This window comes from Rhinolophus sinicus, chromosome 15 (assembly GCF_057876585.1).
Source record: "Rhinolophus sinicus isolate RSI-liver-muscle chromosome 15, RSI-T2T, whole genome shotgun sequence".
Classification (NCBI taxonomy): Eukaryota; Metazoa; Chordata; class Mammalia; order Chiroptera; family Rhinolophidae; genus Rhinolophus; species Rhinolophus sinicus.
The window spans coordinates 132,128,466-132,154,641 of record NC_142515.1 but is presented as its reverse complement, the minus strand read 5'-3'; the positions used below and the strand labels follow the sequence as shown (position 1 = coordinate 132,154,641).

Sequence of the window (26,176 nt, the reverse complement as noted above, 5' to 3'; positions counted from 1 at the left end):
AAGATACATCTCTTTTTCTGCAAGTAAAGGTTCCTACTTTTTTCTAGTTTTGTATGTTTGTTTTATCTTTTTTTAACTGTTAGTAGTTTCATAAAGAATGCCAGGCATAAAAATCACCTACTCTTACAAGCCTACAACATGTTAAACACAATATTTTGGAGATAAGCATAACTGAAAGGAAAACAAAACAAAACCCAGAAACCTCTAATTTGGAGAGTCAGTGACCCTAGGAAAAGTTCTAAAACTGTTGAAGTAAGTTTCATTTCTTGAAAGTAATTATAGTGTGTTGGATATTTTGAAAATGGATATATACAGTTATACTGTAACTTACCTTATGTTTCTGTCAAATACAATGCAACTATTATTATGAAATAATTTGACATGACCATAGAAACAAAGTACATCTCTGTATCATTTTTCACTTAAATGAGCTAATCTAGCCAGACCCATCATGCATTGCCTTAGTGAGAGCAGGCCTGGGTTTGCTCTGTAACTATTGCAGAACAAAGAATTGCGCTGACTTGTGTCCCTGCTTCCTGGGAGGGAAACTCTAAATCCTTGTGCTCAGTAGACTGATGGGAGCCTCTTGTCTGTTATTCCTGGTGGGACCTTCAGAGTACATCTGAGTTTATGCTAATGACATGACTCATAGGCGGTCCCTAGATGATTTGTGCCATCAAGATGACTCAGGATGGGGGTTGGCCCTGCAGAAAGACCAAGCCTGTGATTAGAAGCTTGGGGCTGTGAGCCAGGTGATATGAGCCTGATCTCCAGGGACGGAATGGGAGCTGGAGATTGAGATGGAACCATACAGCCCATGATTCAATCAACCCTACTTAGGAAATGAAACTGAAGCTTGGTTACCTTCCTGGGAGGCGGCACGTCCTGACTCCAAAGAGATGACATGGAAGCTTGCAGTTTGGGTTCTCCTGCACCTTTCCACGTGTGTCTCTTCCTTTTGCTGGCCCTGGTTTGTATACTTCTTGCTGTAATAAAATTGTAATCCTAACTATGGCATGTTCCTGAGTTCTGTGAGCCTTTCTAGTGAGTTGTTGTATCTGAACGGCTCGTGGGATGCCCCAGGTTTGGAGCCAATTAGTCAGAAGGACAGATGGCTTAGGCTGGTAGGTGGTGTGTGGAGCGAGGGCAGTCTGAGTACAGACTGGGACCTTACCTGTGGGGTTTACTCTAAGGCCTGCGAGTGTCAGAAGTCACTGCAGCTACCACGACAGTCTCCGTTTTCCCACCTTCTTCACTGGAAACTGTGGTCAGCCTTTTGGGCAGATTGGTTGTCATCAGCATTGTCAAATCAGAGGCATTCCATTAACAGCATATAGCCTTGCTCGTGGTTACTCTGGCTGCCAACTTGGATAACACGTCCTCCACAGGTAACAGAATGTCAGGACGGGGTCTAGTACTGCACAGCATTACATACTCTGGTCTTTTTTTATAAACTGCCTGATACCCGGCAATTACTGAACACACTCTAATTCACTCAAATGGTAGATTCAGAATCCCTCAGATGTTTTTGAAGCTGGATTTACATGGCTACAACGCGAAGTTGTAATTTAATCCTCTTGATCAGGCTGCATCAGACAGCGGAAAGACTTGAGCTTGAAGTACATTTGTAGGATCATTTTTAATTAAAATTTCTCAGTAAAATGGAGCAACATATTGAACATTGGATAACAGGATTTTAACAAATGAAATTAACCTTAGTTTGTGAACAAAAGAAAAACTTGACTGTATCACAATATGCCTTGAATTTAGGCAGAAAGTATCCTTTGATATATTCGACAATACAGTTACTAATAATTGTCACCATAAGCATAACTTTTAAAAAGATTTCCTTGACTGTTTTTTGTTCTTCTACTCTTCTTTTCAGTTGCCATTTACTTGTTTTTACTGTAATATGTTTCCTATATGCATGTTTTGAAACATTTCCCCACATTTTTTCATGTTTCCTAATTATGTTTCAGTTCCAAGATCCTCTGGAGGGAGGTGGGGGGTAGGGTTGTCACTGACTTTGTTTTTTGCCCCATTGGGTCTGAGAGGAGCAGAGTGGAGACGTAGTGTTGGGAAGCAGATCAGACCACATGAGTAACAACACTGGCATGTGGGACACATTAATACTTTCAGTTAATATTGAAAAGCAGCAGTGACCTCTCTTCCGTGGTGACAGTCCATCCTCTCACAGACACCCAAAACAAACAGGGATGGCGGTTCACTAAGTAGTTACACCCGCAAATACCGGTTAAGTTAATGCCTTTCATTAACAATCAAAGTTCAGTGCAATTTAGTCAGTCGACTAGGACCCAATGGCAGTCATATGCGAGGAACTCAGAAGCCACTAACTCAAGGTGAGGAATAGCCGTGTCATCACAGGTGAAACATGCCACCAACTCACAATAACTAATAAAATGACGGGCATGACCTCACCTCAGAGAATAAATGGATTCTATTCTTGTTCCTTAACAGAGAGAAGACTCCTTTTTACCTCTGTGGAAATGCACACTTTCATCCGTGCTGAACTTTAAAAGAGGCTATCTAAGTGGCAAAACACTAACTTACAAGAAGCATATGACTCCCCTTCTTGCGTAGATAGGACTTCTGCAGGATCTGGGATTAAATTAATGGATCATAGGGAAATATAATCCTACAGGTAAATCACATGTCCCCCACATGTTCCATTGGTTTAAGTTTTGTTATCATTAGAATAGATAGAGAAAGGGAGCTAATATTCAAGTTTTTGCATAGCACTAACAATATTAGAAAGTAAATGTACAAAAAAAAATGCTTCTTTAGAGTACACACATATGTATGCGCCATACGTACCATATTAGTGACAAATACTTTTTTAAATTGTAAAATATATTTATCATTTTCTTTATTCTAATGGAGTAAACATCTCACCTTAATACAACTGAGACTCTAAATCCATTGCATAATTTAAAATAAGACCAGAAGATATTTTTACAAAGGAGAGAGATTAATTATACTGGTATGTCTACTTTTTGTAAAAAGTAAAAATATATTAAAAATCTGAGAGGGCAGGGCGTGATAAATTTGACTCTGGACACATTCTTACTATTTCATTGATTACTTATTATCTTGATTAGAGGAGAGATATTATAATTAATGAGTCAAGAGAGAAATATTTTATATTAGTTTACTAAATGTTACCACATCTAGATCAAATATCTGACTCAATGGTAAGTATCCACCCTGAGTATAAACACTGGAACTTGGATGAGTAAGCTAAATGTGCATCCGGGAAGGGTTAAGGACACCAAACAGACAATGACAGCGTGTAAGTGTGCTGCTTCTCGTGTCTGGACAGAAAAATACATGTATACCAGGGTGCCCAAAAATGTATATGTGCACACATGACTTGTATTCATCTTTTGTTATCGGTATATACAATATTTTCTGTATATACAGAGGGTGCCAAAAAAAGTATACACATTTTAAGAAAGGAACAAAATGTATTAAAATTGTAATACTCAATATATACCGATAATAAAAGACGACATGTATACGTATATATGTGTATATACGTATAGATATATACATATATGTGCATATATGTACATATATACACATATATATGCATGTGTGTGTGTGTGTGTGTGTGTGTGTGTGTGTGTGTAAGGTTTGGAAGGAAAAATAATATCCATTATTGTTTAAACGGCACTTAAAATTAATGAACTTTTTAAAGAAACTTTCCTTTAAAGCAAAGAAAACCAAACCAAAACAGACCGTTGGAGCATATTCTGACCAGAGGCCATGCAATGCTAGCGTTACTGGTATAAAATAACGATTTTCGCTGTAGGGGCAGTTAATGTTTTATATGTCAGAACACTCTAGTTTTACTCTTGTATGATTTTCTTTTACTACTGTTTTCTTTGTTTTTTTTTTTTAATGTCTATACGGTTACAGATGAATCCACTGGAAGACTGAGGGTTTATCAATAAAATAACAAAAGACAAACTTATGTATAAGCTGTTACATGAATGAAGCATGTAGTTGCTCTTAGTAGTCTAGCTTATGTAAAGTGCATTTTTCATCACTTATGGTGTTTGCAGTATGTTTTTCATCGCATACATTTAGTAAATCAAAATATATTCTGAGCACATGCAGTAGGTGACATTTAATCTGACGAACAGTGCTGTTGATAGAAGAAACATTTATCATGTGAATTAAAAACTGCATTGCCCACATACATTTTACACTCAAACTTTATAATTCTTCATAAACGGAAAGAGCTACCACACTTACCTGCACTGGCAAGAAGAATTCCATGAAAATTGTTCTTCTGAAACGCCATGGTTCACGTACACATATAGCACCACCAGTCACATCACCACAATGATGATACAGCTGAGCTTTTACGGTACAATGCTCTATAAAATCATGTGATTATTCAGACAAGACCATCAGACCCCACCACTCTCATTTACAGATTGTGCGTGCCCTGCGGGAAGACCTTCCGCCGAGATTCTGCTTGGCCTCTGCCCCTTTCAGGATGACATGCCCCTCAAACTGAGGAGAGAATATGAGTCACACAAAATGTCCGTTCTTGCAAGAAGCAGTGAAGTTGATACAAGTGAGTCCTTAAAGCGTACGTGACGACAAGCTTCCTGACTGATGGGAGCAAGCACTACGTTACACAAAGCCCTCGGAAACTAACACAGAGTCCATTTTCATGATCTAAAAATACTTATCTTTCTGGATAAATGATATGACATCATACACACAATGGCATTTCAATGAAAAATGTTTTATTACAGAGCTTTAAAATTAAATGGGAGTCTTCACGTCAATATAAGTAGCCAGCAATTGACATCTGTCTTGTGGCTCAGTTTAGTGTCTTCATTCCATGTCCGAGATCTCTTTGCTGAAACAAATCATTCTTGAGGTGTTTTATGCATTTATACAAAGGGTAGCTTTTGAACTTTGCCACTTCATTGTATTACAAAATTACAACATTGTTCTGTATTACAAAATTACAGAACATTTAACTCTTGTAATTAAAATCACAGGAACACTGAAAATTGTATATTACCATAACAATGGTCTGCATAACCCCCATTTTCAAATCTGAACTCTCAGCGTGGCCCGTGTACATGTCTCTATTCAAGACCACATCCATTTCAGCAATAAGAGACATGTGTTCATCCCTGCGTATCACTGTTATTGTGAAACAATATTTAATTGCCTGAGAATTGCTGTTTTATAAAATGTAGTCCTTTGCCTCCTTAGCTCCCACGTTGCCTGCTGCAAACATTGGAGGGAAACAAGGCTGGAGGTCCGGAAAGGCAAAACAGTTGCATCCTTTCCGGAGAGTGGGCATGTGTGTCTTCCGGCTGAGAGCTCTGTCTCTGATTCTCAGAGCATGTCAATGAAAGAACTTGCTCACGAGACTATTGGAAAAGGATTAGTGGGAAAGCAGGCCGGACCCGTGCCTCAGTGCCTGCCTGACCACTGCTTCTCGGCTGCCTGAATGACAAGATAATACAATCTCTGAGCTGTGCTGCATCGAGCCACTGAGTGAGTCAGAGTTCTGCGTTGTTTAACCATTAGTAAAGTAACGGAGTGTGGTGTCTTCATGTCTTTATGAGTTTTCCTCACAGGACATGAAAAATTATTATCAACAGAAAACATTACATATGGCCAGTGCGGCATTGTCAGCACTTGTTACCCACAAAATTAGTTGTCAGTTTGATAAACTCGTTTCCAAAGACAAATAAATAGCAATGATACTTAATAGGGATTCCCTCAAGTCCAGTATCTGGAAATAATTTCTAATGTTCTACTTTGTCCTGATGGAAGCAGTGTCTAAAAAACTCCTCTTGTTCCACGAGAGAGTAACACAGTCCGGGACTGGTGGGAAGGGAGGAAGTCTGGTTATTGTCCTAATGGAGAATGGACAGTGCAGGGGTCTTGCTGTCATAATGATGAATTCATACCAACACAGACCTTTTTCATGGTGGCAGCAGGGACCTGTCATGAAGGGAGCTGAGATGCATGGGTCAGCTGTGCCAGATGCAGGCTGACCACTCAGTGTGAAGAAGACCCATCAGGAAAGTGTGGCAGGCAATCCATCAAAGGGACGACTGGCTGGCATCCTTGATGTTGCCCGCTAGCCACACACCTGTATACACAGAGGGGGCATACGGATTTAAGAACTGGTGGATTAAAAATCATATAAACTAAACATTTCATACAGTGAAAAACAAGATACACCCTATATGTCCGGGTGAAAAAATAAATCTTATCATAGATCATTAGAATTCTCGATACTAATGCTTTTCAGATTAATTTTGTTGTGATTATTTAACTATAAATCCATTATAAATTAAGATTATTTGCAATTATTTATTCACTAACTTTATTTGTCCTCTATAGTTATTATTTTTTCTATATTCTTTTTTCACAATTTCCTTTAGATTCTGTATTTGTTTCCTTTTATGCCTTAGTATGTTTTATTGCAACGTCCATTCACCCATTCTACTTTTTTTCTAGAAAACTTGCCATCTCAATGATGATTTTATTTTCTCTTTACTTTCTTTTCTGAGTTCTGCCAGCTAATATTTTATCTGATCTAGTCACCCATCCTATCTTGACTGTGTTCTTATAGCTAATATTTAAATCAATTCTTCAATGTTAAAATAGTGTATTTTTATGGTGACTTTTAATTGCTTTACTCTTATATTTCTTGGAAGGTGTCCTTCACCATCTATTTGATTGCATTGTTCCTTTATCTTTTTAAATCATTTACTTGATTCTGTGCTGGTTCCTTTTGATTTATTAATAATTTTTTAATAATGCACTTCCTCCAGTTGACCGGCTATTGTCAACTGTTTCATGTGAGGGATGAAAGAGAGCTACAGGAGCAGGAATGCTTCCTTATTCACCATGAGGTGCTTTCAATTGTGTGGCAGCGAGTGTGTGTGTGTGTGTGTGTGTGTGTGTTTATGTTCCAATACAATTTTATTCCTCTTCATTTGTTTAGCTCTATATTATCTACCTCATATCATTTTTTTTCTGTGTGGGGGATTTCTCTTAACATTCCTTGTAGTGACAGTCTGCTGGAGATGAATTCTTTTCATGTTGTATGTCCTAAAAGTTTTCAATTTGCCTTTGTGTTGAAAGATATTTTCAGAGTACAGAATTCTGGATTGACAGGTTTCTTTTCTTTCAGTACTTTACCCTCCTCTCTTATCACCTTCATTGCTTTGAAGAATAATTCTGCTGACATCCTTATCTTTGTTCCCATTTATATATAATGTATTTTTTCTCTCCTTCTAAGCTTTTTAAAGTCAATTTTAGAGCAATTTGATTGTTACATGTCCTGATGCAGTTTTCTTCATGATTTTGAACATGATTTTGATGAGTTTTTTTGAGTTTGTGCATTTATATTTTTCACCTAATTTGGAATTATTTTGATTGTAATTTTTTCCAGTAGTTTTCCTAAACCCCACACCCCTCTTTCAGGGACTCCAGTTACACATATGCAAGGTTCTTAGATTTCATCTCATGAGTCACTGATGCTTTTTCCCTCTTTTCTTACCTTTGATTTTTTTTTTTTAATTGCTATCCTCATTTTGGATAGATTCTATAAGTATGTCTTCAAGTTCACTAATTTTGTACTTTAAAATACCTCTACTTTGTTTTATGGGAGCCTAAGGAAAGAGGCTATTTTTCTGCAGTCATGAAACAAAAAGCCCCTTTCACTACTTGATTTTTGCTAGTGCCATGTAACCATATATGAGAAGGAAGTAATACTAATATTGGGAAAAGGAAGCAATGGCTCTCGGTTTCTCTCTCTCTCTCTCTCTCTCTCTCTCTCTCTCTCTCTCTCTCTCTCTCTCTCTCTCCCTTTCTGCTTCTACAGATACTGATATTGTACAACAAAAATTCAAATGAATCCAATAAAAAATGAATAGAAATAATAGGAAACCATTTACCAACTAAAAATAAAATCAAGTTCACATCATAGAACCAGTTGTAAACACAATAGAAAAACAGACAAAATTCATACTAGTAGCCCAAGTAATATTTAATGTAAGAATAGGATGCTTTTCTATCAGAATCAGCTTTTTGTCAGGTACCCAGATTTTTAAAACAGAATGTTATTATTGCATCTTTACATTAAAGCATAAGAGTTTATCTTCAGTCAGTAACACAACTATCTATCAGGATATAAGGCAGTCACATGATAATGTCGCAATGAATTGGTTTCTTTTTAGTATATGTCAAAATTGTGACTGAGATCATTGTTATTTGAAAGAAACAGTCTGGATGGATGGCTAATGATCCATTCATTCACATCTCTGTTTCTGAAGTGTTAGTGAACTTAAAAGTCATCTGCAGGGCTTGTTAATATCCAAATCCTTTGTTCTCTGATTTAATAAATGTTGAGGAAGAGGGTAACATTTATGGTCTCACTTTTTAAAAAAATTGCCCATTGACCCAGGAGGAGAAATTTGTTTCCTCTCTCCTCATGTCTGATCCCATCCTTTTCTTCTCTCTTCCCTGTGGCCAGCTTTCCTCCAACATCTGCTCTAGCTTTTCTAAGCGGAATGTGTTTCAGATGCTCATTGGCCCAGATTTTATTTATTAATAGGTGTCATTGCTGTTTCATAGTTAAGAGCCCAGGTCTTCCTCTTTTACCTATTGGCATCATGTTCAGAGCAACTTCTTTCATGTTGGCTCTCCATTTTGTAAGGCTGCTCTGGGTACCACTTTTCAGCACCTCTGTTAGGTCCCTGTGCTGGATCCAGCTGTGGGGGGCTGTGAGGGGCTGTGGGGAGGGCACTTTCTGCTTGTCCAGTCATTGATTTGCCTATATCAAAGTATTATTTTCCTGCATCTGTTTCTTCCTAAGATTGCAGCAAAAATGAAATGTAAATTTGGGACTTATAATTTGACACTCTAAGTTGAACATCCTTAGACTTACATGTTATTAATGAAAGAAATATCCAATTGAAGAACATTTATGGATGGCCAAATTTATTGATGGTCAAATTATAATCTAAAGACACTTCATTATTTTAGTTAATATTCTTTGTGTGTGTGTTGTGTCATCTGATAAACCATAATAAAAAAATTACTCATGAGTTCTTCTTATGGAAAAGTTTATATCTCCAGGTAGATCTGTCACTGTTGAAAAAGGCAATGATATTTTAGGATAAATTAACAATATTATATGACAGATTAGTTTTAATTTCAGCTTTATTTTCTATGAAATGAGCTTAAGTATGATTCTCAATTTCAGGAGCAAACATCTGCCAAGTTACAGATTGATCTTTCGCTTCTCTTTCTAAGTGTTTCTTATAATACCTTTTAACAGTGTGACTGTCAGTGAGCATCCGTGCTGCCAGGACCGCAGGAAACACACAGTGAGCTCATTATGCCGTGAGACTGCAGAGCCTTGGGTCTCGGTCACCAGGCTCCTGGGCCCACCTCACAGTCGTCCTCCTCGGCATTTTCTCCATTTTGTTATCAATTGTTTTCAACTTTTTTCCATTTTCATCAAATTGCCCAGGTTCTCAGAAGACAAGCTCAATGCCTACCTCTCAGCCACCATTAGGCAGGCCCTCCTAAACTCCATATACGTGAAATCTGCATCCGCAACTTATTACCCCCTTATTTTATTTCCCAGCAGAAAAGGTCTTCTTCCTTCTGTTTCTGGTTAGTCTCGGCCCCCTTGCCGAGATCACACACCATCCTAAGTCCTCACAAGTGATGCTCCATCACTTACTCCTTCATTCTCAATTTCATTGTCTTTCTGGCTGCAATTTGGTTTGGCGTTTTAAAGTTTTTGCTATTTGTTAACCATGATATACTTTTTTATTATAAAATAGTGGTTAGAAAAATAGTCACTTAGATGTCCACAATCCAAAGAAAACAAAGAACTCAGTCAAAAGCATCCAAAGAGGAAAAATCTAGAAGTCTAAGACAGCCAAGTGACTACTGGTGGCCATTGCCAGAGGTAGCATTTAAGTAGTAATTATAATACGTAAGGAGAGGGAAAAAAAGGGAAACTGAAAGAATTGTGTCAAACTAGAGGGGAAAACAAAATAGATAAGTACAAAAACAAAACAAGTAAAAACCCTGCATTGCAGCTGTGTTTTTGGCATCTTTTTCAGATATAACATTCTTAATGTCTTTGAAAACATACTCTTCATTTATTGTTCTGTAATTTGGAAAATTGTTGATCTTCCAACAACTGCCCAACCAGAAGAAGAAGCTATGTTTTGAAAGTGATAACCAGGAAAGGTGGCTAACGTCTGACGACAGCCCTCTGAGAGATCCCTGGGCAGTGCTGGCGGCTCTCCCATAAGTGCACAGTGGGTCAGGGGCTCCGCAGACCAGGAGACAAAGTGCGCAGGTTTCCCCAAAGGGACTGGTCTGACATGGACTGCTATTGGCTAGTGCGACAAAGCCTGCTCCTTGAACTAGTGTAAATCTTAGGCCTTGTTGAACATAAAACTGACAATTGTGATAAGCTAGGGTTTCTTAAACCTGGAAACGTAAATCTTTACTAAATATGTTATGTATAATAGCTTGTTGTGTATATATACTTACATACGTATAATCGCAGACAGGTTAATGATCAAGCAGCATGACTTAAAATATGATTTAAAGTTCAATTTGTCACAAATACATTTGTTTGAAAGGACGTTGCCTTTCTCAAACAAAACTGACACCTTTTTTTATCAGAAGATTGCCAGTAGCAAAAATGGAAGGTTTCCCCAGACCTGACCTGAAATGTGTGTATTCTTTGGTAATTCTAAACTTTGCTAAGCTGTGCTATGTAAGTGAAGTGGTTTTCCATCCTTAGACTATGAGACAACGCAGCCATCTCATTGTCCAGTAAAAGTGCACACACAGTAACCATCTTCCATGCGCCAGTGTGTGAATCTGGCCATGCAGTGTGGCTGTATCTCTGTGTAAAAGACATAATGTTGATGTGTACCATGAAGAACAATCTGAGAATATTTACATACTATTTCATCGGGTATTTATAAATATGGCCTAACTTAGGATGTCTTCCTGACCTGTTTATAGTGTTTCTGTTCCAGATTGATGGAATTTATATAAAAAATCAAAACGCAGAACAAATGTAAGGGCCCCAGGACTCCACTGTGCAGACAGACGTAAGCCCTGCCCCTCACAAGGCTGACTGACCGAGGCGTGCACATGGGAGTCAGGCCGCCTTCTCCTTCCTTAATCCTGTGATCTGAGCTTAGTGTTTGACCATTGTAAGAACTCAGAAGAGACAACAGATTTCAAAAAACTTAATCCACGCACCTGGGAAGCAACCAGTTGCTGTCTCCCGAGACACAGGCTCCCAGTGGCTGCTCAGCTCAGGCAGGTAACGTGTCTAAGCTTCGCCCTCTCCAACAAAGCAGGATCTGGAGGATTCAATAGGTAAGCCAGGCTCCTAGCACCGTCTGGTGGGCAGAAGAAGCGCGCTGCCTACGAGGTTCACGGAAATGATTGCTTCTTGTCTCTCTGACTTAGCACCCGACTCCGTTCTATTGTTGTTGTTGTTGCTGCTGCTGTTGTTTCCCTACGTGGTAGATTCTGGGGAGTTGTTTATTTTATTTTTGTTTCTCACTATGATTTCATTAGGTCGCGATGATCAGAATCATTTTTCCCCTCATTATATACATTATTTCTCTCTGAGTTTCTTAATCCAACAATTATTTAATTGAACTCCTACCGTGTAAAAGAAATTACACCAGGCACAGAGATAAAAAATAGGATTGTTATATAATTTCTGTGCTGTTCCATGGACAAACACAGACCTAAACAGTCATTAAATAGTGCATGTATTTAGCAACCGAGGCCTGCACTAATGCTTGTTCTCTGGGCTGCCTGTTCAGGTTTTTCTCACTTACTCGCACTTCGGGTTGTGTTTGAGTACTCGCCACGTGTGCAAATTTGTGGAAGGCAGCTTATAGGTGTAATTAGCATGCACGACTCAAGAATGTAAGAAACGGAATTTAGAGACTGCTCCTTGGTGAAAAAATCCAGGCTTAATGTTAAATGAGATTTAAAAACCAAAACTCACTGAGTGATCTTATAAATGTAGCATTGATCTAATCCCAGAAAAAATAGTCAATCCAATTAAATGATATTTTCTGAGAAATAATTATTTTTCATAATCAGCCTCACAATCATCCTTCACACATCGGAAACAAACACAAAGTATATAGTAACATGGACATTATCAATTGTCTGGAAATAAATGTAAGAAAAGTTATGTAGGTCCTCTCTATGAAATATTATTTGTGACACTACTGAGACAAATTAAGAAAGATGGAAACAAAGTAGGGACAGCTACTGTTTGTGATGGCCAGAGGGGGTGTGCACATAGCAAAGGGAGGTCCCAGGGTACAGTGTGCTTATGTTAGGGACCCAGAATAAGGGGACAGAACCTCAGATGAGACTGAGGAGAGGCCAAAGGAGTGATAAAACACGGTGACGTGGTATCGTGGACGTCAGTGTTTCTAGAGCAAGAGACTGACTGCCCGTGTCAAGTGCCACCAGTGCAGTGAGCTCAGCCCCCAGCACCTGCCCCTGGAATTCAGCTCTGCTCTGACGTGCTCCAGTTCCATCTAGAAGTAATCATGACCTTTAGAAGAACAAATAAATGCTATGGGGTATTTACAAGGAATGGAAGTTCTGCTCTATGGCCAAGGTGGGGTGTGTGCGTATGTGCGTGCATGTGTGCGTGTGCGTGTGTGTGTGTGTGTGTGTGTGTGTGTGTGTGTGTGGTCTGCTGGTCATCGGCTCCAGGATTACACATCACCACTTGAAACACCCCCTGCTGCGTTGTCAAACATACCTCACCTTCAATGTGTAGAAATATTTTTGCATGGACTGGATTTAAAGATGTAGAGTCCAGAGCAAGAAACAGTTTCACTCACTCCTTTGAAAAATAAGTTTAGCTAACTCTGTGTCATATCCAGGTCATGTCCACAAGTTAATTTATTGCCATTATTATATTCCACATATATTCACCTGCTGGTATCCCAGCATCCAAGACAGAGTATCATAAAGAGAAGAGTTAAAGTAATAAAATAATATGGAATGTCCACTGTCCTTAAAAAATAAGAGTTAAAACACGGAAAGTGTGAACTATTGTATTAATTAAGTGTGTTTAGAGAATATTGTCCATATTGTATAAAATCATCAATGATTTCATCGTGGCTATCAGAAATGTTCGACATAAAAGTCTCATCATCATTATTTTTTATAATAATGTATGTGCACAAGAGAAATGAAAGAAAACTCACAGGAAAAACTTAAAAGTCATCTGAAATGTTACTAATCTCCCCCCACATTTATCAAAAAGCGTTTGAAGGTACAAAATGTATACTTAAATTTTTCTGAGAAACAACTTGTGGAAATGGGAATTTAGAGTTTCAAAGTAACCATCTTTTCAAGTCTTCCGTTATACATCATCAAATAGGAATTAAGGAAATTTGCAAAGCAAGAGGCTGTTTCCAGCTGCCTCACTAGCACTACTTGATTTTATTATTTTATTTTACATCTGTAAAATGTTTGATAGTTATTACTGTTTGAATTTACATTTTTGGTTACCTGAAATTTCTCCTCTACCAAATGAGAAAGCCTTTGTTTTCACCAGTGAGTAATAATAGAATAATAATAAATTCTCTCATGATTATTTTTTTTAAAATGCCAACAGTATTAAATTTTAAATGATGCTCTCTAAGGATAAATAGTCATATACGATTTTCTTTTTCGTTGGTGTAATAAATTATTTTAATTGACTGTTAATGTTGTGGTAGTCATATTTCTGGAAGCTACCATATTTTGATGTGGTAATATTTATTGGATGTACTAATATTACCTATTAATATTATAGCTAATATATCGGCAAGTATATTGATAACTGAAAATTTTGAGTAATATGAGTTAGTGATATACCGGTCAGATGTTAGTATAAGGGTTATGCGTATTTGTTATGTAAATTAAAGATTTACCCTTTTGTTTCAAACTTTTCCGTAGTTTAAAAGATTTGGGAGATAATGTAACACTTAAAGTATTTTTCAATCAATAAAGCTCAATCAATAAAGGATTTTAGATCTAGTGCCCTTAAAAAAATCTTTGCAATATTTTCCATGGTTCTTAGTTGACTTATTGTTTTTAATTTAAAAAAAAAAACAATTACATAGTACTTTTCCTTCTATCTTTATACCTGTTTATTCTCAGTTTTATATTTTTGTTTTAATTTATTCCCAGTTATTTATAATTGTATTTCTTCTCATATACTGAGTTTTCCTATGACCAGAATGCTTAGACCAAATTATTGCTTTTTGATACATTCCCATCTCAATTTAAAAGTCATTTTTAAACAATCTTTAATTGACACTGGGATTTCCTCTTGCTCCAAGAATTATTTAATATATTTTCACAAGACGCTAATTTTTTTAGGTCTATACTTGCTATTCATTTCTAGTGTTACTGAAATTTCGGTCAGTGTGTTCTGAATTTATTTTGCCAACCTTTCTAATTTCATTATTCTACTTTGAATTATTATATTTATGCTTGGCAGTTAATCAGTTAAATATAGAAAAGGATATACTGAAGCATGATCACACTTTGTGTTACTTTCTCTTTCTTCTGGTATTCAGGTAGCTTTGCATCAGACCCCTATGCGATGTTATTTGGATAATTGTATCTTCATTGGGAAATTCTGTGTTTACTTTATAAGTTCTCGCCTTAATATCTTCCTCTGATGTGTGAACACCAGCTCAATTTTGTTGTTGGTGGTGGTGGTATTTGTTTAGACAGATTTGGTTATGCTATGATAAAAAGCTTTTTAAAAATAAAAATAAAACAAGTACGCCAAGTCCTGAGTCACCACAGTTTTGCTCATCCCTCCTGCTCCCTGCCCACGATGGTCCATGGAGCTCTGTCTCAACTCGCTGCCAGGCCCTGGGCCCAGGCTGAGGCCGGGGAGCAGCCTCTGCCTGGAATACCACCGGCTGGCAAGGCAGAGCCTTGTGTGTCAGCTAACATTAGAATGTTTCAATTGAGTAATAGGTATGAGTTAATGATATAATTGTCAGGTGTTAGCATAAGGTAATGCGTATTTGTTATGTAAATTACAGCATTCACAGCAAAGATTTTGAAACATACTGTAGTCTGAAAGAAAACAATAGTTATTCCAAAATGATTAGCTAAATAAATATGTGTTTGCCTCAGGTTAATATGACATTTGAATTAAATATTTATAAATGATGACTCAGCTAACTAGCATATCACAGGCTAGATTTTGAGTAAGATTCTTCAGAATGCTTAGCCGTCTTCAGAGTACCATTATTTCAAGAGCTGACGTTTTGAATACCTTTCTTCTGATTATCTGTAAAAATTCAATATTGGTTGCCCCTGAAACTTTATGTTTCATGACTGGGGAAGCAATGATGAATTGGTGAATTGGTTGAGCTTCAGAACACAGGAGACGGATCCTGTAGCACATTCGCTGCCCGTCTTCTGTTGATGTAATTAAAGGACATCTTTGGGATTTTCAGTGGAAAGTCCTCATTATTTGTCATTTCCGTATGCGGCTGGTATGTGCTGCAGAGTGTGGGGGGCTGTCCACTGGACATCATTAATGATACTGGTAAAGGAATGCTCAAACCTTGCTTTGCAGTCGAGCATGCATACACCCACTGTGGAGGGGATGCCTCGTCCTGCATTTTCAGAGAGGAGCTAAAATGAGAGTCAGTCAGACCTACATCAAACCCTGCATTGCTTTACACAGTCAGTAGCATCCTAATTAGGAAAGCAGGAGCATTATCGCATGTCAGTAACAAATACAAGTCCTGTAAGAGTGACACTGAGCGTTAATTAGTGCTGTGTTCAGGAATGAAGTGCATTCAGAAGAAGGCATCTGCCAGCAGGGTAACAAATGGCGGTTGGATAATACAGGAAGTATATTTAACAAGGTCTACAATACAGACACAAACTCGATTGTTAGTATTTTCCCCTTTCATAATAGTTTCATAGATATGAAGCTTTTGAAAACATGCAAAGGAATATTTTTATGCTCAGCAAATACGATACTGCCTAGGTATAAAACAATGAAATGTCACTGCTACAGGAACACATAACATAGCAGTGAAATTTAATGTATCCTGTTTTGTTAGTGTTCCCAAATGCATGACAAAAGGGGCACATATGTCAGTGAGGGCCGCACGTGGCCAGAAGACGGCAGCCTCAGCGATGCAGCCAGCGACACTCAGGGATGCATCATCGGTCAGCTAGACAATGCCAGGATCCATCCTAAAGTGCTGTTTTCTGTCCTCCCCGTTCTCCCTGGGACGACTCGCAGTTGCTCTTCCCAAGTCTGCAGGAGGGTTTGCTGCTTCCGTACAAAAGTCAGAGCAGGCACTCGGCAGTACTGGACAATAGTGGGTGCCGCAGGGAGGCATCGGCCACAGAAAGAATGACAAGTGATGGCAGCCTGTAGTCACAGGGGCATGGTCTGCGTGTGAGAGGCTGGGCAGAAGCTGTGGAAGCGGCACGTGGCCTGCTGTGTGCTGAGTGTCGGGGCCTCCTGTTGAGCTTGCGTGACATCGCCTCAGTCTCCATCGGCCAACAGGCTGCACCGGCCCCCGGCGGCCTCACGTCTGCAGTCTCAGTGGCAGGAAAGAGGTTTCCTTCCTTTAAAATGTATACTTTATATAAATACAACCAATAATTAAATACTATATTATTCTCTAGTGAACATGAAATGGAAAGTTGTTTTATATTCACACATATGGACTCTATTTAATATTTAATGCTGGTCAGATACTTCCAATCTATACCTTTGCCTGGCATTTCAGTGATGAGAGTAGATACCATGTGAGTTTTGAGAATAAAAACAGGTGTAATTCTTGGTATAATTGATAAAATAACTGAATCACCCCTTAGATTACAAGTTGGTAGCAGACATGGTGACCAGGTGACCGGGACGGCTGGGACAGGCTCCAGGACATGGCGGCGACAGAGGGCAGGGAACCCTCTGGTCCCATGATTAGGATCCAGTCTTACCGAGCCTGCGTCTCTGGGCTGTGAGCCTCACACCTGGTTCTCATTTCTTCCTTCCAGGCTCAGGTGGGAGAGGGTGGGTGGGACTTGCTGGGACTGGGTATTTCCTCCCCCAGGTGAGTCAGGCTCTGATAAAAACCCAGCAGGCTGGGCTCAGGTTGGTTTCTCCTGAGATCAGGTCACCTTGAGAACAGGATGCTCCGGGCTGTTTGAAGATACACCCTTGCCCCCTGTCCCTGTGGGGTGCTAAGGGGATTTTTCTCCGCTATTTACTGGTCAAGCTCGTGGTGGTTAATCTCCAAAACTGGGGGGCCCCTAGGACTTGGCCCCCCTGAGCTTCCAGCAAATTCCTCAAGTTGAGGCCTGGTTTTCCTGGCAGCCCTGGGTCCAGGGGTACTTTGTGCACAAGTCTGATCCGGTGAGTTCCTCTCTGTGCCCCTCTGGTGTTCCCCCCAATCTTGGGGGCAGGGGTTCCCTGTTTCCTCGTGTCTCCTGAAATCCCAGAAGAGCTGTTGGTGTGTCAGCCCCTGAGCTGTTGGCGCCCCAGCTCTTGTGTATGGGACCAGAGACCCGACTGGTGTTCCTTTCTCTTCCCTCTTAGAATTTCCGTCTCCGCGTCCATTACCCAGGTGTTCCAGCGCGTTGCCTGCTTTCCCATCAGGGCCTTAGCATATTGATCAGATTTGGTAGAACCCCTGGTCCCGTAAATAATCCCAGTGCCCTGCCATGTCTGTTCTCCTGCGGTTCGGTCTCTTCAGCTGAGTTTTTCATCTTGTGACTTCCTGATGAAAGGTGTGTTTGGTGACTTGGGGGAAAGGCAGTGTCATAAAGAGGCCACAGTGATGGAGAGGAATGGGGAACCCTCCTGTGGTCCTAGGATGATCTTAGTCTTTGGGGAGCTGTCCCCCTGAACTGTGAGCTTTACCAGGGCCTCTCAGGTGCCCCCTTCCTGGGACAGGGTGGGTGGGTGGGGGTGTGGAGCTGGTCTTTCCTCCCCGCGTGGAACGTTAGAGCCAGCTGCAGTCGGGTGTCACCAGCCCCAGGCGGGTCCTGCGCTGGTCAGGCTGTTCTCCGGAGGGCAGCCCTGGTTAGAACCACAGAAGGCTCCAGCACATTTCAAAATGGCTCCTTTCCTCCCCTGTGCTGAAGTGGGGGCCTTGGCTCTGGCGGTTAGTGAGCACATGGCCAGGCTCCTGGAGGCACCCTATGACTGGGTGCCCAGGAAGTTTGAGCTCAGACCTGTCCTCACTGAACCCGACATTGCAGTAGACTTTCCCCACTCACACTGCTCACTGCAGACATTACCACTCTGGTTGTTTGTGACTCTCTAGCCACCTGTCTGTCCCCCAAGTTCTGGGACAGTGGTTTTCCCTGGGAACTCACTTCTCTGAAGGATCTAAGAAGAGTAAAATGTGTGATCAAACAATATGATGAATGTTTAAATTTATATATATATATATATATAACAGTAAAAGACACATTGCCATTAATCCCCCTCAAAATACTGCCTCTCTCTTAAAACACACTTATGCCATCATTCATGACACTTTCTGAAGCAGTTCTCGACGTCCTCTTTTGTGAGTGTCTACTTCATCCTCCATCATGACAATGCTCTGTGTCACACATCGCTTCTGGTACGGAAATTTCTGTCAAATAAAAATATACGGTGTGTCCTCATCCACCTTATTCACTGGATCTGGCACTGTGCGACTTCTGGCTCTTCCCCAAAGTCAAATATTTGCTTCTACAGTAATAAGAAATAATACACACTTAGGGAGTTTCAAAGCAACCATGTCTATGTAAAGAATGTAGGATCTACAATAAAACTCAGCATTTAAATTCCAACACAGACCCTTGTGAACGCAATTACCTAAGAAGTTAATACCTTGATAACTCTAAAAGACTCCATGCAAATTATCAACCAATAGACCCAACTTTTACCCTAGAACTATCTCATGTTAGTTACTTGAATATTTAGTTCAATGACTAACTTGAGTTACCAAATTTGCCTTCTCTACTGTATGTTTCTTTACACAAAATATTTTGTGCTCTTGGAAAGTTAAAATTGAAAAATACTTTTGCAAAGTTTTCTTCTTTCATGAATAATTTTATGATAAAAAGAGTGGAGGATGAATTTTAAAAAGTATTCAAGTGACAATCCATTCTACTTTTAACATTGATTTTGTTCTTTGAGATTCCCAGCTTGATTTATTAAAGAATGTTAACTCATATACATATACCCAATACTTAAGAAAAAGATCAATTTGGCTTTATATATTCCTAAAGGTCTCTCTTACAGCCCCAGTTTATCATTTCTTAGAACAAAATTACGTATTATCGTTTAAAATCAAGGGTATTGGAAAAATGTCCATGTGAAAACTGAATTCTATCATTGATTTTGTCTTATATATGGAATATATATAAAAATATTGTGAGCAATAATATAACATTGCAATAAATGAAAATGTTCTTTCCTTTACAAGTTTGATGCGATAATTGGGAGAAATATAATTACACAACTATTTTATTTCAAAGCAGACTTGTCTCGATAGCACAGATTATAAGAATTGTCATAATATGGCTTTCCACAAAGCCATATTGTGGAAAACTACTAAAGAATTAGTTAAAAGAGAGTGAGACACGAATCAAAGAGGATAGAAAAATGGACATTTTTAATAACACCAACCGCTGTCATGTATCTTGGATTCCTACTCTTGGAAGGATTCTTCTTTTCTTGTGAAAAATGAAATGAACATTATTTATTTATGAAATCATTCAAAAGCAATGAATGGTACCTTCTCTCTTCTAGGCAATTTTGTCCCATGTAGAGAACGATGGACAAGAAGTCATCTCTGCTTTCCCAAAACTCAGGTGAGGACTTAGGTAAGGACTTGTCTTGCAAACTTTCATAATTTCTAACACATAATTCTCATGTTGAGTGTTTGCACATTAGATTGTCTTGATCAATCGTAATGCTGAAAACAGTTCATAAAGCTGAAAGTTAGGTTTGAAAATGTGTTCTAAGGAAAGTGTGGAATTGGGGCCCAAGATCCATGAGAGCTGAGAGAGGGGCAGGCACGTGCTGAGACCCCTTCTCAGAGGTAAGTGTTCTCTGAGGTGGTGACAACTTTTCCGGCTGTGTTTGAGAACCCTGAGCAGAGCTTGTGACAGGCCTGATTAATACAAATAAGAGTTTAGAGTCTAGTAAGGGGTAAGGTCTCTGACAAAACACCCAAGGTGTTAGCTGGGCCCCTCGCAGTATAGGTGAGCTGGACATACAATAACTTTTCAGGGTCAAAAGCCTAGGTTTAAATATCTCAATTTATTTTTGAATTAAAGTAATGAAGCAAAACAGGTGTCTCTAAACTAGGTACCTGTCAGAAGAAAGGAAAATGATACTGGGATGCAAATAGTTTCATAGCAAGTTTCAATTACTAATACACCTTTTCATGTAAAGCATGCAGTGCAATCAAATCATCTCACTCATGTAGAGGATGAATCATGACAGAGTAATGAGGAAAAAAATAAAGGCGGTAGAAACATGACTCTTTCTGTTAGGATTAATCAGATACCTCAAGATTATTCAAGCCATGAAAATACAAAATTGAAATTTTAAGGAAGATCTGGCAATTATAAAAATAATTAAATGGAGATCTTGGAAATGATTAAAAAATACAATAAAATAAATTCAGTAATGCAAAGGGAATTTCACTTCTGCTTGGGATGCAGATAGATATGTTCCCCTCTTGCTTTTATGGTAAGAGAAAGAATTAAGATAGAGTGGTGGCTGCATGAAGTCTTGGCACTGACTGCGGGGGGCGGGCCTTTCACAGGAGAGTGGCAGGCGATCATAGGGCAGACACAGAGTCTGCCCGGCAGACAAGGAGACTCCTGCCAAAGACAGCAAGGTCACCGCGTGTAGAACAGGCGAGTGAGATATAAAAGGCAGCGTGGAACTGGCCCACCACACACACAGCAGTGTTTTGCTTGGCATAACAATCCTTCATGCCCTTTTAAAATGTTTGCAGAGATAATGGAAGTAAGTGTAGCACTGATAAACAGAAAGCAACTCCAGACATTGTGCCTGTGATGTCTGAATGCAACGATCTTCTGGAAGGCCACCTCTCTCCAAGCATCAGTGTCACGCACCAGTAGACATACCTTTAGGCTATTACAGTAAAAGCAGTGTCATTTTATGAATTTGATGAACAATATTTCCATACATCCAAGAAACTCAGTGAATCCTACATCCTACAAACATTCAAGATAATCAAACAATATATGGAAAGTACTGAAAGAAAATAAGTCAACCTAAAAGTCAAAACCTCCTTCAAAATTTAAGGTAGAATAAAGACATTTTCAGACAAAGAAGAGCCGAGGGCATTAATTACCAGCAAAACTGTACTACAGGACATTTTAGAAAAAAAATATGAGGTAAAATTCTTTGGGCTGCAAAGATAGCATATCAGTAGGAAACTCAGATATTTAGGAAAAACTGAAAAGCAGCAAAAACATTGCAGGAGAAAATGAATACAGACGACTCAAAAGTTTATAGTTTTATTGAAACACATTTGCCTGTTTAAAAACGGGGACCTCCTTCCAGTAGTCGATTTCAGGAGTTCCAGTTAATTGATATCTGACTGCAGCCTCAATGGACAGCACACATTGCTTTCAAAATTCCCAACAGAGGCCGTGAGAGATATAAATGGTTGTTCAGTTTCTAATGTGAAATGTTACACAGCAATTGATAACTAACACCTATCTTTGGTGATGGTGACTTTTGTTTTTCCTTTGAAATATCACTTTTTTTCTTATCACACCAGGTAGGACTTCTTTTATAATGTTGGATATAAGTTGAAAGAAGGGAAAACCTTGTCTTATTCCCAATTTCAGGATAAGTCATTTCACCATGAAGTAGGGTTTTTTTCTGTCATGTATATACTTTATCGTATTATGGAAATGTTCTTTATCCCTAGTTTGCTAAGAAGTTTGAAAAACTAAATAGATGTTGAATTACCTTTGTTCTTCATCCATTAAAATGTTTACTTAATTTCTTTTTTACTGGTAAAGGTAAATGTCATAGATTTTCAAATATGAAACTTCCCTTGCATTCCTAGAATAAGCCCACTCATTTATGGTGAATTGACCTTTCTATACTTCAACACAATTGAATTTGAAAAATTGTATAGAGATTTTGCCTCCGTGCTTTTAAGAGTGACTAATCAGTGATTTTCCTTTTCTCCTGCATTGTCTTTGCCAGTTATTAAGCTTTTGTTGGCCACACAAATTGGGTTGAGGAGTGGGCCTGATATTTGTATTAATAGAAGGATATGAGTGGGACTGGCATTATTCTTTCCTAAATGTTCAATGGAATTTCCTGGTAAAGTCATCTGAGCCTGGGCCTTTCTCTGGTGGAAGGTTTCCATTTCGAATTACCTAATATTCAGTTAGTTTCAGTGTGGGTGTGCTCTGGTTAATTATTCCAGTTTTTGTCTTTACACTGTCTTTATTTTTCTCTTTTTAAGTAGTGTGACATTGGATAAATAATTTGAGTTTGGCAATTGTATTATTTCAGCACTGACACAAGCCTCAAGACCAAAATAAAAGAGAATTAGGGACAAATAGATTCTATTTGGGGAGGAAATTTTCTTCTTTGGAAGATAAAGGAAATGAAGTCACATACGCAGTAAAGCAAGATTTCAGATGGCCAAATTCTTGAGCAGAGACCAGACATGGAATGAGATACTAGTAATGATGGGGACAAAGAAAACACTAAAGGTGATCTACTATCATCCCCTTCTTTTAAGGACAAAGAAAATAACATCAGCGTAATAAAATAATGTTTTAGATTTCATGGAGCTTGTTAGTGGAGCCCATCCCCTTAAATTCATAATCTGAGTTGAAAACAGTCACTTCACCATTGTGTTCAATAAGATGAGTCCGTCAGTAAAGTGGGGGTAGCAGACATGAATCCAGCAAGGAAAATATCAATGTGAATCAGGATAATCCACTGGCCACAGTGCTGGGAGCTCTTAACTAATGTTTTTGTCCAAAATCCCTGCAGGGAAACACATATCGAGGTCACAAGGTGTATGCATCTGGCCTCATATCCTATTCACACATTTTTAAACAACTCTGGCATAAAACGTATTGACATCTTTGGACTTCTCAGTTGGTCATACTAGCATACTGCAAAAGCAAAAACATATTAAAAATAAATGACTCTGATTCTAAATAGTGCCAAGGAATTCAAGTAGCTGGAAATAAGCAACTATGCTTTGTAACGGCTTTAAATGATAATGTCCTGGGCATTGAATACCTTTTACAGCTCCATCATGATTTCCATTCATCTTGGAGTAGTTATGTGTCAATATTACAATAAAAAGGGAACATATGACTTTCTGGGGTGAAGTTTTAAGAAGTGAATTGAGGTTTGCTGACACGAGTACTATAATATGTTTGTAGACGCACCAAGTATGTCAGTTGAAGGGCAGGTTCTAAGTATTGAATCGTGTCTCTCCCCAAATTCATATATTTAAGACCTCACCCCGTACCGTGTGACCTTTCGGGAAATAATTAGGGTTACACGAGGTCATAGCAGAGGGACCCTGATCTGAAAGGACTGGTGTCCTTAGAGGAAAAAACACCGAGCCCTCTCTCTGCATATGGCCATGTGAGGACTCAGGCAGTGGCCGTCTGCAAGCCAGGAAGGGAGGCCTCACAGAACCCAGCCCTGCCAGCAGCTTGATGGCGGATTGCAGCCTCAGACTGTGAGAAATTGTCTAAGGGATTTTTGTGTGGCCGCCCTAGCAGACTAACACCGTAGGCTTGTCACAAATGAGTGCCACATGGTGCGGAGCTGTGTCCGGAGGTGGCACTGTCAGTCTAGCTATTAGCGGTACTGTTACCTGTGGAGAAGGACGGCAGGAGACAAGCCTGGACCACAGCACTGGAGCTGCGTGGGGAGTGAAAGATCCATGCATGGGTGCTTCAGGCGCAAACAGGAAAGTGTGCTTCTCGTGTGTGTTCATTAAAATCTTTAGGGGTCTCTTTCCAGGAGTAGAAAACAACCCATAAATCAGTGGGTGTTCATTACAACTTTTTATAGTGAGCCTTAGAAATAACCACACAACGGTGCGACAGGAGAATGTAGGTGGCACCGGAAAAATGGGGCGGAAATGGTCACTGTGCTCAATAAAGATAATGCTTTTCTGTTCACAGTTACAGAGGTGTTTCAATGAAAATTTGACATTTCCATTCCTTGTAGGAACGAAAAATAGTAATTACCAAACCGAGCTATGTAGTAAGCAAGCACGTGTGTTTTTTAAATTTCTTTGTGAACCAGAGAGGCCAGTTCTGGACAGCATCCAGAGACTGGCGGCACTAACTACATACAGAACCCGCCCTTCATTACGCGCAGGTGTTCACAGAGACAGTCTTTTTAGCATATGGACTCTGAGTTTCCAAGTGTTCCAACAACAAGGGTACTGATACTGTCAAACAAAAGAAGGACATAAGTGTGTGCTGTTTGTTAAAGTCACACATCATTTCACGAATGGATAAATCTCATTGAGAGAGTGGTGAGCATGTAAACAAAACATGGGACTGGGCAAAGCAGGCTTTCTGGAAGCCATTCCACCACAGGCTTTCAGCCAGGGGTCGCTCAGCTGACCAGTCAGAACGCCCGTAGCAATGGTGCTGGACACAAAAGCACCGCCGTTCTTAGAGGTCCGTGCTCTTTCCCACATTGATCAGCTCTTGCTACCTGGCTGGAAGCACAAATGACAAGAGCTGACAAAACTGCCAAAAAGAGAGCGACAAGGAGTTAGCGAGAGCACGGGGGTGACATATGAAGATATGTATAGCTGTAGGTGAATTACATTGGCGTCAGATCAATAATGCCAGAGGGGAAAGAAAAACAAAACCAAAAACAAAAAACAAGAAAGGGATAAAAAGGTAGGACCTGACTTTTTCTGCAGCACACGAGATATGGTTAAAAGCCAGGTCCAAAAGAAAGCAGAGTGCTTTTATGCAAAGGAGGTATTAGATCAGCAGACGGAGGTTAATTTAATATGCGGCAAAGAGGTTTGTTAGAGAAATGTGTTAGCAGTCAGATTTCTAATGTGATTATCCTTTCACTAAAAGGGAAAAACTGGGCAACAATTACACGTTTTTTGTTTGTTTCTGATGTATAGACAGAAGGAGAGAAAGGTAAACGTATTTCATTGAATGAGTGGAAGACGTTATTTACCAGATAAAAGTAAACACTGTGGAAAAATATTTACATTTATGATGAAAATTGCCCTATGATAATGAACTTTGAATTCAACGTGATGAGACTGGTTTTCATGATTTGCGTGTTTTTATTGGTTGGGACCTAGAGAGCGAGGAGTAGCACCACTCTAGCCTTATTGGTGAGACGTTTGTGTGCCAGAGGATAGCAAACAAATCTGACCACGGCTCAGGGGCCTTCTGTCTCAGCAGGGTCCCCGGGGTCCAGTGGGACGGACCTTGTCGAGAGAGCCCTTTGAAGGGGTCTGTCCTGGTCAGGTGCCTCCGCGTCTCGTCTTGTTATGCACACATCGTATGTGTAGGAAGCAAGTGTTTTGTTTCCTTTCTTCTCTTTCTCCATCATCATGGCACATAAGATGCACTGACTTTGTATCCTAGTGTTTAAGTTACGGGACATCAGGCCACATCACCCAAGGACTTGACCTCTTCTGTGAAGAGGCTGGTGTGTCTTCAGGTGCACACAGTGTAACTGCGTCATGTGAGGCAGAATTAGGAACTGTTAGGGTCTTTATTGGGATATTAAGGATGGCTGTCAGAGATGAGCATGGTGCCAATTGCCTAGGGGTGAACTTGTGATGGTTAGTGTTGTGTGTCACCTTGACCTGGCGACAGAATACCCAAATGTCTGGTTACACATCATTTCTGGGTGTGTCTATGAGGGTGTTTCAGGGAGAGGTGAGCCCTTGAAAGTGGACTAAGTAAAGCAGATTGCCCTCCCCAGGGAAAGTGGGCATCATCCAACACATGGAGGACCCAAACAGAACAAAAGATGAAAAAAGGTGGAATTCTTTCTCTCTGCCTGACT

General features: G+C 39.6%; 1 long non-coding RNA gene across 3 annotated transcripts in view; it reads left to right on the top strand.

Annotated features, from left to right (window-relative positions):
* LOC141572769 (uncharacterized) overlaps positions 1-26,176 on the top strand; it is a 169,063-nt gene that overhangs the window by 47,829 nt on the left and 95,058 nt on the right. For 2 of the 3 annotated variants that reach the window (XR_012498264.2, XR_012498265.2), the window contains exons 2-5: positions 2,479-2,662; positions 4,463-4,606; positions 5,263-5,550; positions 19,889-19,950. This is a non-coding gene — a long non-coding RNA (uncharacterized LOC141572769). The remainder of the gene's footprint in view (positions 1-2,478; positions 2,663-4,462; positions 4,607-5,262; positions 5,551-19,888; positions 19,951-26,176) is intronic. The other variant, XR_012498267.2, reaches the window with a different exon arrangement.